Source organism: Anser anser, assembly GCF_964211835.1.
Source record: "Anser anser genome assembly, chromosome: 1".
Taxonomy (NCBI): Eukaryota; Metazoa; Chordata; class Aves; order Anseriformes; family Anatidae; genus Anser; species Anser anser.
In genome coordinates this window covers 94,036,421-94,053,985 of record NC_139720.1, presented here as the reverse complement: position 1 = coordinate 94,053,985, position 17,565 = coordinate 94,036,421, and the positions used below count along the sequence as shown (strand labels likewise).

At 44.5% G+C, this 17,565-nt stretch overlaps 1 long non-coding RNA gene across 2 annotated transcripts in view; it reads left to right on the top strand.

The window, feature by feature from the left end:
• LOC310893988 overlaps window positions 1-15,410 on the top strand; it is a 32,730-nt gene extending 17,320 nt beyond the window's left edge. For both annotated transcript variants that reach the window (XR_014579461.1, XR_014579462.1), the window contains exons 3-4: window positions 9,617-9,751; window positions 10,079-15,410. This is a non-coding gene — a long non-coding RNA (uncharacterized lncRNA). The remainder of the gene's footprint in view (window positions 1-9,616; window positions 9,752-10,078) is intronic.
• Window positions 15,411-17,565: the final 2,155 nt, after the last annotated feature.

Genomic DNA, 17,565 nt, shown 5'->3' with positions numbered 1-17,565 from the left:
TTCCAGTTTGTCTGGCTGCCAGGGCAGCTGTTCCTTTGAGGCTGAAGCTTCTTTTGAAAAACAAAACAAAACAAAAACTGACCATAAAAAGGTCAGGAACTATACAAAGCACTGAGCTATTCAGGATACCATCAGCTAGGGATGGAGAGTTGTGTGTGCCTGCCTCCTGCACGCTCGCAGTCCCTGCCTGGGGCCAGGCTGGACACTCAAATCCTGCTGTGTGTAAGAATGTTGATTGTTTGGGGTTTCTTTCTCCCCAAAGGTCAAAACTGTCTGAAAAACAGGGCTTCAGACTACTCCCTGAAACCTTTCCTTCCAAGGAAGAAAATAAAGCCCTTTAGTGTTGTTTAGATGGAGTAAATTGATGTGGTTTTGGTTTGTATCTTAATAATTTATATTTTACTCTGGTCTATTTCTACAATATTGAATGAAAACATATTGAAACCACATCATTTGGAAAGGGGGGGATCCCTGAGCAGTTGGTTTGCTGTGACTGGGTATGGGAACTTTTGCCCCACTGCCATTTTTACCTGAGCCAGGGTATTGGCAAAACTGATGCTGAGTAGTCAGATGGAAAAGCAATCCCATTGCAGTTTTCCAAAAAAATCTCATACTTATCTTTGCAATGCAAGAGCGTGGGAAAGTGTACTGTCTTTCATATCTAATGTATATATTAGAGACTGTATGATCCAGCCTGAATGCCTACTTAAGCACTTAACCCCTGTTGATTTCAATGAAAATGTCACGACCAAGCATCCTTTGAATGCCAGGGCCTGATCTTAGCTAGCTGGATGCAGAAAGCTTTTGGCAGTGCAAAGAACTAGCCATCCTCCCTGGGGAAGGACTGCAGCTGAGGAATGCTACTTGCCATAACACTTATGATGGACTCTCAAATAGAAGTTGTGGCTAAGGCGAGTGTCTGTGCTATGAGAATGGGTCAAACCAATGGGAAGTCATTTAAATTGCAAAAAATACTGCTCAAAGGGAAAAAAGAATAAAAGGCTTTATAGGTTAAGTGAGTGTAACATACTGTATGAAAAGAAAGGTGAGAGTGCAAAACGGTGATGAAAGATGAAATTTGGAAGCTAAAATAGTGATCTATTCTATAGGGAAAACAATGGAAATGAAATGTTCAGATGCTGGAGATGCCACTAGCTGACCTACAATGGTGCTTCATGAGAACATCAGTGGGGAATGTCGCAGGTACCCAGTGCATGGTCCTGGGAGTACAGCATAGCATTCAAGTAACACTCTGAGTTCATGCGAATTCAAGCTAATGCAGAAGCTATGGGAAACCATTTGATTTCCTTTGACAAGATGAATTGTTTGGCAGTGAAACTAAGTATTCTGTTGATGGTGGGAAAAAAAAGGCATTTCAGCCATATTTATATTTTCTTCTCTTAGGTTTTTTTTTTTTTTTTCAAAAAATGCATGAAGAAAATTTAATTTGCAGGTTAGAAGTTAAGTATTGTGTTGGTTTCACCCTGATGGACAGCTAAACACCACCACAACTGCTTTTTCTCTCCCCCTCCTCAAAGGATGAGGAGGAGAAAATACAATGGGAAAAGGGCTCAAGGGTTGAGGTAAAGACAAGAAGATAACTCACCATTTACTGTCACAGGCAAAACAGACTCAAAATAGGGAGATTAATATAATTTATTGCCTATTACTAGCAAATTAGAACAGTGAGAAACTAAAAACAAACTAAAAGCCACCTTCCCCCCCCAGCCACCCTCTTCTATCCTTGGGGAGGTTTAGGTTAGAAATTAGGAGACATTTCTTCTCAGAAAGAGTAGTCAGGCACTGGAACGGGTTGCCCAAGGAAGTGGTCACGTCACCGTCCCTGGGGGTGTTCAAGGAAAGGTTGCGTGTGGTGCTTAGGGACATGGTTTAGTGGGTGACATTGGTGGTAGGGGGATGGTTGGACCAGATGATCTTGGAGGGCTCTTCCAACCTTAATGATTCTAGGATTCTACCTCCTCCCCCTGAGGAGGGGGCACAGGAGAACAGGGAATGGGGGCTGTGGTCAGTCCCTGATGCTTCACCTCCGTCGCTCCTTCACAGTCACTCCCTGCCCCTGCTCCACGTGGGGTCCCTCCCACGGGATGCCGTCCTTCCCGAACTGAGCCTGCGGGGGCTGCCCACAGGCAGCAGCTCTCCAAGAACTGCTCCCACACGGCTCCGTACCACGGGGTCCATCCCCCAGGAGCAAACTGCTCCAGCACGGGTCCCCCACGGGCGGCAGCTCCCCCCAGACCCCCTGCTCCTGCGTGGGCTCCTCTCCACGGGCTGCAGCTCCGGCCTGGGGCCTGCTCCTGCGGGGGCTCTCCATGGGCCGCAGCCTCCTCCAGGCCACATCCACCTGCTCCACCGGGGGCTCCTCCACGGGCTGCAGCGTGGAGATCTGCTCCGTGTGGGACCCGTGGGCTGCAGGGGGACAGCCTGCTCCACCAGGGGCCTCTCCACAGGCCGCAGGGGAACTGCTGCTGCCTGCCTGGAGCACCTCCTGTCCTCCTGCTGCACTGACCTGAGGGTCTGCAGGTCTGGTTCTCACTCCTCTCTCCCAGCTGCTGTTTTGCAGAAGTCCTTTTTCCCTTTCTTAAATCTACTCTCACAGAGGCACAAACAACCAGCTCTGGCCAGCAGCGGGTCCCTCTGGAGCCAGCTGGAGCTGGCTCTGGTCTGACATGGGGCAGCTGCTGGGCTCTGCTCACAGCGGCCACCCCTGCATTTTTGCTGCTACCAAAACCTTGCCACGTAAAACCAATAAAAATTTATGCATCTTTAGGAGGCAAAATGCTCTCAAAGCAAGATACTTGTGAGTTTCACGGTTTCCACTTATGTTATTCATAACATTTACATTAATCAGGACGTGATGTTTCTAAGACAGTCAATTGCTCAGCCAAGAGGCTAAATCTAAAATAATCAATCAGCTCCTACTCAGGAAGTAACCTCCTCTGCTTCCTGTCAATGTAAATTATGTTAATGTAAAGAGTATAATTTAATGCAGTGTATAGACTGTTAATGGAAAGAAATGTTAATTTATTAATTGAATCTTTTTTTTTTGTTTGCATCTTTTCAACTAAACTGACTTGTCACTGATGTGCTTATTTTAATGCCATGAAAAAAATACAATATGAATAAATATAGCACATGAAATTGATTTTTTTTAAAATTTTATTTAAAGATAAAAGCCAGAATTTGAAATATTTGATGTTGGGACAGGTGGATGTTATGGATGTTAGCCAGAGAGCATAAAACAGCAGATTTGTTTTTCCCTAGCTCTTGTGTGGCTGGAATACTGTATGAGTAAGTTTACTTATACAGTGACAAGAACCCCATGAAAAGAAGTTTTGGAGGATTTGTGCTTCTCAGGGAGTGTGCTATGCGATGCAATGGACAGGATGTTCACACATGGGCAGAAGGGCATATGGTGTTGTTGCGGGTGGGCTTTCATCCAGACTGCAGTGTCCTGTTGTGAGGGCATGATCCTCAGAAAGAGTTGGTATTGCTTAAATGTGACCCATGTCCTTTTAGTTCCTAATACTTGGTGTTTGGCACTTGACAATCTGGTTTTAGAGATTTTTTCTTTCCCTGTGGTTCTTGTTCTCATAGCTTCTTAATCATTCTCCTCTGCCTTGGCTTCCTGAAAGGAGTGCATCTGTTCTCTTGTGCTGGTTTCAGTCTGAGCTGAAACCACAAAACTCAGATTAGACTCTTCAAAAGCTTTACCAGGCTTCAGGAACTCCTGAAGCAAATCTGGGCCCGTTTTCATGCAAATCCAAATACCTTTTATGGTTTCGTTTCAACTTGACATTTTGATTTTGAGATTTTGAGTTGCTCAGACCCTAGGGCTTTATGTGAAACCCAAAGGGCGTGAACTTACATGAACTGAAATGGAAAAATATTCAGATGAACCCACTGAAGACTGAAACTATGTTCCCACAACTGTGCTTAATAAACCGCTCTGTTTTTTTCTTAATTGGAGAAGTGGCAGCTTCTGTTCCACAGCTTGAAGCGCACGGCAAGGCATAGTTTTCAGTTTATGTATTCTGGGTATTAATTAGGTATCCCAGTAAATCACGGATGGTTCATACCCTTCCAACTGGGAAGTCGGTAAATACACATCTTTTCCATCAAAGTGTGACCTGAGTAGCCAAAAACCAATGTTTTCCCTTCTTGGGGTGTGCTGATGCAGGACTTATGCTTCTCGTCATGGTGGGTCGCCAGCTCTGTGGCTTCCAGGAAAACTAAAGCTCCTCCTCTGCCTCGACATGGCTGAGATCAGCGGTGGCCAGCCTAGCCCCAGCTGTGGTGGGGAAGTCCTGGCTCTGCTGTATCCTAACGCTTCCAGCATCATTTCTGTTTCTTCTGGTGGTGGCCCACTGGATCCTGTTGACCCTCTGCTGAATCACTTTTGTGGACTGAAACCCTAACAGCCCTGGGGACGTGTGCTGCTGACAGAAGTAGCCATGCTCAGGCACTGGTGGCTTGGTGCCATCCCTCTCTTCTGCCCTCACCACCCACCTTGCCAAGGGCCGGGAGGCTGTGGGGATAGTCCTGTAGGGATGGGGTGGGAATGGAGATGGGAGGAGAGAGGAGGAGAAGGAGGAGGTACTGCCTGACTCAGGTACGGGCAGGGCAGCTGTCAGGAGGGAGAGCAGTGCGTGCTCCAGGCAAGCTTTAGCAAATAGCAGGGGACTTGGTTATCATGGTAATAGCCAGTTGGGCCCAAACACACCCAAAGTTGTCTACTCTCAAGAGCAAGCCTACAAACAAAACTGCAAGGTCCTAGCATGGCAACAGATTTTAGAAGTTACGAATGCTCTTAGGGAGCCCTTGTTCCTAAGTCCTTCTCTGCAACTCTGCATGATAGCTCCTCTTTTCCACCCCCTTTTAACTCAGTTTGTGAACCCTGTCCATCCACAGAACTGTGAGGACTGGCTCTCTAAGGACATCCCCCCTGAGAGGAGAGCTGGCAGCTCTTGGCAGCCCCAAACTTCTGCTCTGTCCTTTTGCCGGACCCACTGCAGCACAGGAAAGCTGACTGTGGGTGCTGCAGTGCATGGTGCTCCTTCCCCACCCACGTCCAGTGGCAGTGGGCTTTCGAAAGGTTTCTTAACACCTGGAACAAAGCTGTGATGTTGCGATGAACATCTCTTATCGCTTCAGTGGTCCAAAGTGCTTTCCCTGCCAAATCGTGCGCACCACGTGCTCTCTGCAGGAGCAGAGGCAGACCTGCGGGGAGGGCAAGCCTCAGTGGCTCTCCTCACTTCGGGGCTTGCACTGTTTCTGTCCTTGAGGTTTCAAGCATGAGAGACTACAGTAGGCTCCATTCAAAGAAACAAATGGTAGTGGTGGGGCTCTTTTTTATTTAAAAAACCCCAAACTTATTGGCACAGCTGTTCACAAGCCCTAGGAGGGAAATCCCACAGTCTGTGACACTTCCACAGACAGATGGATGGCAGCATATGACCTTTTGGCATCATGTTCCCCTTCAGAGGCTACAACTAAAGAGAATGGAAAAACTGCTGTGGGGCTATGGCTGTGAGTGGCTGCCCTCAGCCTCTGCTTTTCTTTTTTTTAACAAAGCGTGTGCTTGGAAGCAAAGGTCTGCCATTTCAAAGGCTGACTTTGATTTTGGATGTTTGTGTCCATGTGTGAAGTGAGCCATCCACACCTAGGAAAATGAGGCCTTTTGAAATGAAGCTTTCAAAACCATCAGTTAAGACTTTTTATGTTAATTAAAAGATTAATATAATTGATTTAAAGAGCATGCATATCATGGCATCCTATTAGGGACATGCTATCTGCAGTTTACATTTGGTTTACTCACTGCAAATACCATACATACAGTGAAGCAAAGAGGGTGAGGTTACTCATGGGTGGAGGGAAGCAAGTTGTCCTTGTTTAGTTATCTTGTGGTAAAAAAACACGACAACTGTATCTCCATTAGGATTTCACTATAAGCTTGCTAACGCTCAGTAACTAACTTGTTTTTGTGTTCTCTCTGAATCCTCCCCCCAGCTTCTCCTGCACTATGGGCTTCAGTTCGGAGTTACCTGATCTCCACAATCATAATTTCTGCACACTTGGTTGTTGACAGGCTTTTGGCTCTTACAGCTGGTAATGGATGCAAGGACTCAGTCACTTTCTCAAGGAGACATGGGAAACCAAGCTGGAAATTGAACCCAGGCATTCCCAGCTAAAAGTTTCATGTTTTAACTCTCTCCTCAAAACTCTGAGGCTGTTCTCCTAGGGCCATGCAGTTAGTTAATCCATCAGACCTTTTTTTAGGCTGTTACCACTCTAACACCAAAATTTACAGAGTTCCCCAGCAGACACTTTTTTTTTTTTCTTTTAGCTGACAGGGTTAAAAAAAAATCAGTCTTCCATGGTGTGCAGAAAAAACTACTGACCTGTAGTTTTGTAGTTACCTCCAATAACTTCTTAGCTTTACTGTGAACAGACCTGAGCAATGATTGTGGCCTGCCTTTCCTTCCGAAAGATTTACAGACTCCTCGCTGAGGGTGGGAACAGGGAAATTGGTATTACTTGTCCTTTACTTTTTCATATGGTTGTCAGAAAGTAATTTCTTAAGAATATTTGCTTGTCTTTCGTTCATATTCCTATGTTCAGCTCTTATGCTGAAAATATTTTCTTCAAGAATTATTTGTCTGTGGAAAAGCATATGGAGGATTTATTGGATGGTCATTGATTCTTTATCATACAAGCTTCCTCTAGGCAAGAAGGCCATCAAGCTTGACTACTTCTCCTTTTGCAAATATCATTGTGTTAATCACAATGTGATGCCTCCTGGAAGTTCAGTGAAGAATGAAAGCCCCTCTGAACTGCTATGACCTACAAATGGCAAGTAGCAGAAACTAGGAGGATTTCAGACATATGTAATTGCCATTAGCAGCATCATAGTTGTTGCCAGAGCTCAGAATAGTTGAAGTATTCCAACAGGAATTTAATCCAAGGTTTCCAATCTTTTTTTTTTTTTTTTTCCCTAGGATCATTTTGCACGTGCTGGGTTTGTACATCAGGAACAGTATTTGTGCTGCTGCTCAGGTGCTGGCATCCGCTTAGAGGGTGTACTTGGTCCTTCTCCTGGGTCAGCTAGCACAGCTTCTCTAGGCATTTGCCATGGCCAGGCTGGCAGCAGCTTGGAAATCACCGAGGTGTTTTCTGGTGGAGGAGCATCTGTTGAAGAGCAGCCAGTCTGTTGGGTTCAGTTTAAACAGGTCAGCAGAACAGATCATTTGTTTTTTCTTTAACCAGAACTTACTGAGTTTCCTACAGGCTCCTCAGCTACAATATGTTATGGTTTTGCTGGTAGACAACGTGGTGTTTGGCAGTTTTGAGTGAGTCTTAACCCTTTGTTTGGGTGGCTGCAGCTATGGGATTAAAACTTCTTAAATCAAAGCTGTGAGTAATGTTTCCTGACTTCTCTTGCCAGCCAAATCGCAGGGATGTTTTTCGGTGTATTGCTTAAAAAAAATGTCTGAAAAAGTTGTTTAAAGTGATGTGCCTGTAAAACACTATCTGATCATTTTGTGTTTGCATGAAGGGCTGCAAAAAGGTAGAAAACTGCAACTTTGCTCAGTTTGAAGTGTTTTGCTTTTTTATGGAGCCTTTTAATAACATTTGGCTGGAGCTTTGTATCTGCTTGGTTAATAATAGATAATTTGTATAATGAGAAGGCTGTTAGACATCAGAGTGACAGGTCAGGATTGGTTCTGCTGCAAATGAACCAAGTCACTCACAGGACTGTGGCCAGAGGGGAAAGCCATGTAGGGCTGTTTCAGGAGCTGTGTAATGAGCTGATGAATGTGGCTCCAGTGTTTCTTTCTGCTAATGTAGAAACAGTGGTGAATAAATACCAAAAACAAAATCCATGCACCCACTTTAAAAAAAGAATACACAATTTATATTCTTGGTTCATTGTAACTTAGTTTTGAGAGGCAAGACCATGTCCTTTGAAGACTTTGGTCATCTTAAAACAACGCTACAGGTCCAAGTGACATTTTGTCTGTAGAAGAGGCGAACTGACGTACTTCTCAACAGTTCTAACGTTTAGTTGTGAGTGACCTCAGAGCTGAAGACATCTGTGCATTTATGGGGCAGGATGCTCTTGATCCTCAGAGTCAGCTGGGAGTTGGATCCAGTGGTCAGAAAGCACAGGGAGGTGTTTAGATTTGAAAACAGCTGTCGCCCGCGTACAGTGGGCTGGTTCCTGTTTAACGTTTCATTTCGATCTTCTTGTTTGTGGGTGCAACAAGAGGCCAGAGAAGTTTACTTCTCATGAATAATTTTTATATCCTGTGGCAGTTTATTGTAGCTGGCCTATCTGCATTCTCTGAGCAAATCAGAAGTAGCTGGAAAATAATAAACCACCGAAACAGTTGCAAGGGCAAGAGATGGAAATCTATAGCCTTCAAAAATGGAAAACAAAAAACTTTAGACAGCAATGGAAACCATGCATCAGTTGAAACAGAAAAGAGCACTCGGATTTGCATTGGGTTGAAAAAAACGGCTTACTTAATACACCTACTGAGTGTTGTTTCTCCCTCTCCCCCCACACCTGAGTACTTTGGTTTTCACTAATTGGCTTGTTACAATGGATTGGTGTGCCCTTAGCTTTACCCAGGTCTCTTTGTCTTCTGTACTGTGTTACCAGTGACCCTGGTCTTTTATTTCAGTACAAATGTTATAACAGGTTTGAAAACCCATATGGATGGTGCAGACTTACCAGAGATATTATTTTTTCAAGAAACTTTTTTTTTTTTTTTTTTAATTTTAAGGTTCAACACTGGATGGATTTTCTTTCGCATGATGCCTATGAGTACCTCTGGCTCAGGTTTCCAGCCACTGTTTTTTTAGGGGACGGATGGGGAGAAGAGGAGAGAAATCGTATGGTTCCCACACTCTGAGGTGGATCGTTGTGCTGCAGCTGCTGGGCGTGATGTGTGGTGGTTTCAGTCTGAGGAGGGTTCCTACCCTCAATTCTGTTTGCTCTGTGATCTACGGCATCCACTCACACTTAAGCATCCTGGTGGCAGCAAGAATTAATGTTCTTCACAGAAAACTGACCTGAAAGTAGATCAGTTCCCTGCAAGGATGAAGGACTGCCCATGGCTTCAAGCACTGCCCATTGATTTGGTATGCCCAGGAGCATGTTCAGGCCCTTCCACTGTCTCGGTTATCCTTTTGGCCATTCCTGTCAGTGAATTTTGCTCCCAGGCATGGATGCAACCTCTAGACACTCAGCTGTCACCAGGCTGTAGCCCTCAAACCCCAGCTAACAAAAATGCTTCTGCAGAACAAATATTTTCCTGCCTTTTTTTTTTTTTTAACTGCCCAATGCAACTTGATCATAACAGCATCCCACTACCAAAGTCACTCAGAGGATTTATGAAAACTGCTGGGAAAAGGCTCCATTTGCTGCTCTCAGCACCTTGTGGGACGGGGTTATAAACAGTGGGTTGGGATTTTTTTGGAAAACCATCTCAATTCAGCATGCGCTGTGTATGGCAGTCACTCAGCCTCCTCCAAAACCTTTTCCAGAGTAACTTTGCTCTGTGTACAACTTTTTTTTTTTTTTTTCCCCCAGGACCGCCTGGCCTGGCCTGGCCTGCCCTTCCCTAGGCTGACTCTTTACATCTGATGAGTCTGAAGAGCAGCAGAATGGAAGTGACTGTTTTAATAAGCACTAGGAACTTGCTGGATTTTGTTACACTTCTTTTTGGTAAGTACTTCTTCTTCCCTCACCTTGTGCCTTTTCTTCTCATTAAAAAAACTGTACATCATATGACAATCATGCAGTTGGGTGGCCTCCTTCTTAAAAGTGGCTTGGCATCCTTCTCGCTGAATGCTCTATTAGCTGGAGCAGGAAAATGAGCTCTCTGGCCACGGAGCAAACCTAGCCCTTGGTGCTGCAGGGCTGTGAAAACCCATGGCAGTGTGCTTTCAGCAGCTCCTGCTGCCGCCCCAGTCTACCTGCTTATGGACACAGACATACGTACAGTGAGTGTGCAACCAGGTCATGACATGCTTCTCTGTAACCCGCTTCCAGAGCGAGCGCTTCCACAAGTTGGGAGTGGGCGAAACCCGGTTTCCTACAGCTCTGTGCCTTGTGGTTTGCTCCACTGGTGCCTGGGACAGAGCAGGTGATGACTGACGTGGCTTCTGTGCTCGAGAGACATCCTGAAGACCTCGTGCGTGAACCTCCGTGCCCTTTTCCTTGGCCATGGATGCAGCTCTCCCTCCTGTTGCCAGCTGCCAGCTTGAGAAACTTCTAGGAAATTGCTGTCTTTGAAAACTCAGTACTGGGGAAATTTGGCTCAGTTTGGTGATGGGGCAGTGGGAGGATGGATAGGAACAAATGCATGAAGAAGCCCATGGCTGCATCAACCTCTTTTCTTTAGGAAACTAAAAAAATGGGCTAAATGCTTTTTCTCTCCATTTTTTTTTTTTCCTTTTCTTCTGACCATGTGGGCTATCTCCATTTATAAGAGCACCCAATTCCGTCTCTACCAGCATTTTTAAGCAGCTAGTCTGAAATTTTTCAGTGAGGATGGTCTGTCCAGGGCATGCACTTTCAGGTGGCCACCACCTGAGTTTCAGGGAGGGGATAAATGGCAACTTCACAAGCTAGGGCAGAAATCGTGTCAGTATCCTACAGCAAGATCAGCTGTGTGCCAGGTGGATGGACAGGGACAGAGCCTCCAGTGACCAGCTGAGTATTAATACGGGGCTTGGGCAAAACCAGACTGCTCCATGGCTTCACAGGGTGCCCAGAAGCTGCTATGTAGGCAAACGGAAGGAGAGGTAGCTGCCCCCAGAGGGTCAGGTGTTGCTTTCCTGCGTGCTCAGCAAGCTGTCTTTCAGATAAATGCCCGGATTTGTGTGTGGCAGCAAGCATTTATTTCCCTAGTCGCTGAGTGCTATTATTTGTTGATCATTATTCATATTTTTCCTTTCAAAGGGCCTCAGTCAGAGATTACAAAAGCAGAAATAATGCTTTCCTGACAAAACAAATTTAATGAATTATAAACAGTTGAACAAAACTGCTTACAATCAATTGAGGATAAAAGCTGTTTTGACACCCCTGTGGTAGAAGGAGCTGAATGCTGAACACATTCTTAGGAAGCAAGACTGTCTCACAAATGAGGTACAGACAGCAAAATATTTGCAAATAATTTCCTTTCATTCTTCTCAATAATTCATTTTAAAAGTCTCTAGGGCCCTGCTTCTACAGCTTCAGCAGCTGTAGGCCAAACTCTCTGAGTCCTTTTTAAGGATTCAGATGCAGGCAGCTTGGGAGCCTATGATTTATAATTCAGCAAAGGAACCATACAGGTGCATTTCATGTGGTTTGGTAGCCTAGGGCTCATGTAACTGTGCTTTACCACCATAACTGCTTCTACACCAGCGGTAGTTTAACTGTATCAGTGCAGCTATAGTGGTACAAAACCTGTGTGGCTTTTGGCAGTGGCTATCTCCCTTTTAGATGTGAGTTAAAAGTTCTTTTGAGCAAGACCATGATGCTAGGACCACCTGAACCTACAGCTCTCAGACAGTGGTTGCCTATATTGAAGGCTCTGCAGCACTATGTGAAGTTTGCCACTGGAGACAGGGAAACAGATGAGCATAATACTTTCAGCAGGGAAATAGGTATTTGCATCTTATTTATTTATTTATTTATTTCCCAGTGAAATATCCAAAGGGCTATTCTCAGTTCTCTGTCTTAGAAGACAGAAGTTCAGAGAAGAACAAAGTGCTACTTGCTGACAGAAAAAACACCTTCTGTGGCCCGGGTTTGGCCATACTCTTGAGCATGTATGTTGAGGGGGTGGGCAGTTTACATGCTTTTGTTCAAAAAGCTCATGTTCAAAGCCTTTGCTGGATTACAGAGACTGCACACAACGTGATGTTAACAGAGTTTTCTTTGCTGTGAGTGCTCCTTGAAGAGCTGCTGGCTGCCGTATTACATCTACTAAAACGTCATCAGCCCTGTCAACAGGTGCACCTCACCGGTGGTGGGTAGGAAATGCATACATTTACTGTACCAATAGTTTATTTTGTGGTGCTTTGTCTGTTTGCAAGTCTTCCTTGTCCTTTTCCTTTTGCAAGGCGGTTGACCAGGAAAAGATTGGTAACTTGCTCTAAATGCAGTTGTTTTTCTTGTAAACTGAAAAAAAGGAGGAGGCAGTTGGGATCTCTAGCACTGCCTATCAGATATGACTCCTTTATACATCTTTTGATGTATATTGAGCAGTGCTAATCTAGTTGAGGATCAGACACAGGGGTCTTTCTTCAGTGCAACAATAATCCCATTATTTTATGCTGCTGATACCTGTGTTGTGGCCTAATTTGACCTCCTGTCAGATATATAACTCTATGAATATCTCATTGTGGTTCTTTTCCCACACCCAGTTACCTTTTAACAGGGGATAATGGTATAGGTTAAATATTCTGTACATATTATAATTGTAGGAGATTGTCTGTGTGTACCATTAAGCTTGTATAGTGGTTGATTTGTTTTTTTGGCTTTGCGTAATTCAAATCTATTTTCTTTTCCTCATATGAAAGCTCAAATGGATATTGGCTGGAGCATAGCAAGAAAAAATATTTGGATATTACCTAGGAAAATGAATGACATTGCAAAACTCCTTACATTTGTAACTGGAATGAAATAGTTTTGGTTTTCACACTTCTCTTCACTTTCATAAAAAAAAAAAACAAAAAACAACAACAAAACAAAACAGCAGCTGCTATTCACATTGCCGTGAGTTGCATCAAGCAGAACTGGCAAACGTTCTCCTCAGCATAAAACCACAAATGCCAACCATGTTTTTTCACAGGGAGGAATGAAATCAGCTGGTTTTGGGGAAAGCAGTTGGAAAAGACTCTTAGTTCTTTTTTCCTTTCTCTGAGTATTATCTAGGCCAGAAAGAAAAAGTACTGTTTGTCCCTAGAGAGCCAATGGTTTTGGACGTTAGTGCTCATCTTTATTACTTCCCAGTAGAAGCAGATGCAATTTAGTAGCACAAAATATGAAGCTCCCTACTTGAAGATGAATAGGATAAACTTTTACTGTTGCTGGCACACAAAGGAAGAAAGAGATTTAGGTCTGTACGAGGATGCCATAAACCACCACTATGACACTGAGTTGGAAGAAAAGATAGTGATAAACCTGGCTTACTGGGTGAGGGCTTTTCTGAGTAGAAACAGGGCAATATTGGTCCATATCTACACTCATTCTTCAATGAAATATTTTATATAGCTTTGATTACCCATGCTTCACAACAGTTAATTAATTAAACTGTAACAGGTGCTACTCGTGAGAAGAATGGCGTGCCATCCTGAGGAAAAACCATGGAAAGGCACTGGTTTTGGAAATGGAGAAATGAAGGTTGGAATAGGATATGATGGCTCTTTATAAATGTATTTTTGGGAACAGGGAGAGGACATAAATCATAGAGGGAGAAGAGGTACTTAAGTTAAGTGACACTATTGGCACAAACACAATTGGCTAGAAATTTGTCATGAGGAAATTACTTAAAAAACTAGTAAGTCCATTCAAAGAATGAAGTTCTGGATCGGTCTCTCAAGCAATGTAATGAGGACAAGGACTTAATTCATTTTTTTAAAAACAGAATGTACTGTTATTGAAGTGATTGTGCTGCAGAGGATCTTAGTAACAGACAATAAGATACTTCTTCAGACAACCATGAACTAGCATGTCCAAATGGATCAGAAAGAAGGCTGATTGGAAAGATGACTTTGCATTCTCCTATATTAAATCCATGCCTGGGTGCCTGTACAGGAAGGATGCAGGAGCCAGGGAAAAAAACCCTTTCCCTGCTCCACCCTGCAGATTGGCTACAGATTGGTTGTGGCAGGAGGTACATCTAAGTGAAAATCTGATACTGTTCAAACCTCTGCTGGAGGGAAGGAGCACCCTGTATGTGTCACTAGGTTAACTAGTCCCTGGATTTAGAGCTGAGACAGAAGTTTCCTGCCAGCTGAGAGAGCAGTGCTTCCCTCCTTCCCTTGTCCCATGGGGATAGGGCATGGTCCTCTTCCAAGGTCTGCATGGGAGCTCATGCTGATAGCCTCCTTCTACTGTGAATAAGGAGAAAGTGGCATTTTCAGGGCACATTTTCAGTGATGCATCTGACCTATTTCACACATTGACTTCAGGACGAGATGAAGAGTGCCCCAGAATTTCATATCCCTTTTTGTTGCCCATACTAGGAGTCAAGATGGGTAGTTATAATCCAGAAGAAACTTCTTGTCCTGAGGACAGGGTATGGCAAGGGGAAGGATATATATATATATTTTTTCTCCGAATATCTTGTTGCTTTGATGAGTTTTCCTAGGGAAACAAGCATTTGTTTAAAATGGGAGGAATTAAGTTCTTCAAATCATCAGTTTCCTTGGCTATTCAAAACTGCCATCAGCTCTCAACCCATCAGTACTTTGATTGGCATCAGGGAGGGCTTTACCACCAACCTTTATGGAAGAAGAACTGAGGTAACATGAAAGCACTTTGGTGTCTGCGTGTCTGCATGTGGTTAGCATTGCAAAACAAGACAGCAACGCTTGCAGCTTTCCTGAGATGTACTGATTTACATCATGATATGCTGCCCAGTTACTATGGGCACCTTTAACAGCACTTTCCTTTTTTGATTATGGTGGATCTTACACATGTGAATGTTTGTTTGTGTGTGTACGTGACATGCATGTGTAAGCATCTGCTGTGGGATGGGAAGAGGAAATGCATTTTGTTTGTCATTTAAAGAGGAGCTGTTTCTTTTTTTTTCTTTTTCTTTCTCATAGGAAGCAATCTCGCTTTGCAAGCATATTTCTTTTAAGTGCGCATGCTGGAAATGTTTATACTTTGCTTCCAGAAACTAAGCTACTGAGAATGTAATATCAATTATACAATACCCATATGTCTGCATTATCATTTGGACTGTTGTGGAAATTATCTTTATATAAAAAATTAACTTCAGGTGCAGTAACTTTATTTCAGAGGTGTCTGAGAGGTGCAAGATTATGTTCTGGCATCACTGAGGTTGAAAGTAACTGGAGTGGAAACAAGAAGATTACTTATATCTCAACTATAGCAATGAAAATTATGAATTAAAGCAATCTGGAAACCTCCCAAGGTTCTTTTATTGTCTCTTTGTATTCATCTCCTATCTTTTCTGGAATAGGAGTAAGCTATATTGTGAGAAAGCTGGCAGAAAGTGGCCTTAGTCAACCGTTAAAATAGAAGGGAATTTGTGAATCTAAGATGCAGAACGGCATGTCACTGCCTTCCTTTAAATTTGGAGGCAAGGCAGCAAATACCAAGTAATCTCCTGAGTGACACTGTTGACTCATATGGGCAAGTGTGGGAGATGGTGCTTCTGCCAAGCTCTATAAGGTGTTCTTTCCTACTAGAAAAGATTTCCTTATTTCAGTATTCTTGTTTTGTTTTGTTTAGTACAGCCTGCCAAGGTAGAAAGGAAAAACCTGCCTTCATAAACAATCTACATCCGTGAGCGAAATCCGTCCTTAAGCTGCTGAAGTGTCAGTCACTTCCCCAGAAAAAAATGATTTGTTTGGTGTGTCTGACTGACATCTCCGTCCAGGGTGTCTGAATGTGTTTGACATTCTGGGTCATGGGGGGTTCAACCTGTGGAAGGAAGGATGGAGGAAGAGAAAAGCAAGGTTTCAATCCTAGCTCAAGTGACATGCTAAACCAAAAATTCAGCGCTGACTTGAAACCCTTGGTTATAGCTGGGGTTGTTAGCAGAAGGGCTATGTTCAATTCCTACAATTTGAAGGTGGGATCAAACCATGTGGACTTTCAAGTGGCAGTCAGGGAGATGTGGTCTTTGTGCTGTACACATCTGGCACACAAGGGACCATCCACTCATGTCAGCAGCTGCAGTAGCTGCAATGGGGAGGTTACTCAGGTGGGAGCAGGGAACGTTCATTTACAGGCCTGCTGCTTGTACAGGCCACTTCAGGACACTGCTCACCTTTGACAACTCCCTCCCTCTTTTTCTGAATCATGATTCAGGCTGAGAAAACACATCCCTTTCCCCCAGAGAGCTCTCATTACTGAGAACGCATTGTTTTTGTTATCTCAGCCTGTCTGGCCTCTCACATAGTTGGCTCTTTGGAGGCAGCCTGCGCTCTGCCATTGGCACCCTCAGAGCAAAACACTCTTATCGGGATGAAGCTGCTTTGTGCCCTTCTGGGGCTTTGCAGCCCAACCTGCGAGTTAAATTGCACAGCGAGCCTTGCAGTGAAGGTTACAACAACACAGTGGAGATTTCGGTTTCACACCGACCTATCTCTACTGTTCGTCACAAGATCCTCTAAGCCTTCAACTTCCACCTATAATCACATCAAACTGATTTCACTGCTGTTGACTGCTGGTTGCTGTTTGAGACAATGCAGCCATTGTGCAACGATCTGGGTGTGTGTGGAGCAAAGCACCCCGAGCTCTTGAAACAGGGAGCAGAAGAAGGAAAGGTGTTTTGGCGTGCCCGTGCGAGCCCTGTGCCCACCACACGGACACCTTGCAGGTGCCTGGGCAGGGCAGGGGCCCCATGTGCCACCGTGGCCCAGATGCCTGTGGGTGGTGGGCAAGCTGCTGCCATGGCTGCCCTTAATGGAGGCTCCGGCCTGCTCCCAGTGCGACCCATCAGACCAGGCTGCGACCTTTTGGCTCTCGATTTCAGTTAATTGCAGTTCCTGTAAAACGCACAGCGTTCCTCTTTTGCTTCCAGCTGTTAGCAGGTGAAGCAAGTTTCTATTTATAACTGTTTTCATGCACTTCCCTGCGCAGGGCTTTGTATGTTCATTGCAAATAGAGACTGGAAAGTGGTGATAAGTTACAGTAGTTTTACTGCGTTTTTAGCCATGGCTTCTCACCTTTCTTGCTATCGAGCCATTGCACAACATACTTTTTGGTCTAAAGTACACACGGATCGAGGAGTTAATCACCCCAGCCTCTTGCTCTGTTATCTCCTATGCCAGGTGAATTGGCATAAATATTGGCTCTGCAATCCAGCTGAGCCAGAAGGATCTGCTTTAAAAAGAAAACAAAAGGTAACCACAGCTTGTATGGAGCATGTTGGTGGCGTTAGGTCAGGATCTGTCCCCATGGGCTATAGCGTCCACAGAGCCGAGGGGATGCGCTCCACTTGTGGCTGGGCAGCATCTCTCCTCGGCTTTCTGCTAACACTTGAAGCAAGCCTACAGAAAGCTTCCTTGCACGACATGCCCTGATGTAAGAGATATCAAGGCATTGAGTCATAGATGCATTCAAACGATCTCATAGTCTTTGATGGTATCTAGTGACCTGACGAGCCACTTTTATGCTCCTCAGGTGCATTTTGGACTGCTGGGAGGGAAAAGGGAGAGCTCAGTGGTAAACCAGCCTGCTGTGGTAAAGGTGGGAAGAGAAGAGAGCACTCTTGGTTAGCGCAAACTCGCCTGGCAATGGACCATGAGCTCCCCAAAGCACCACGCTGTCCGTGCCTGTGCTGGGGC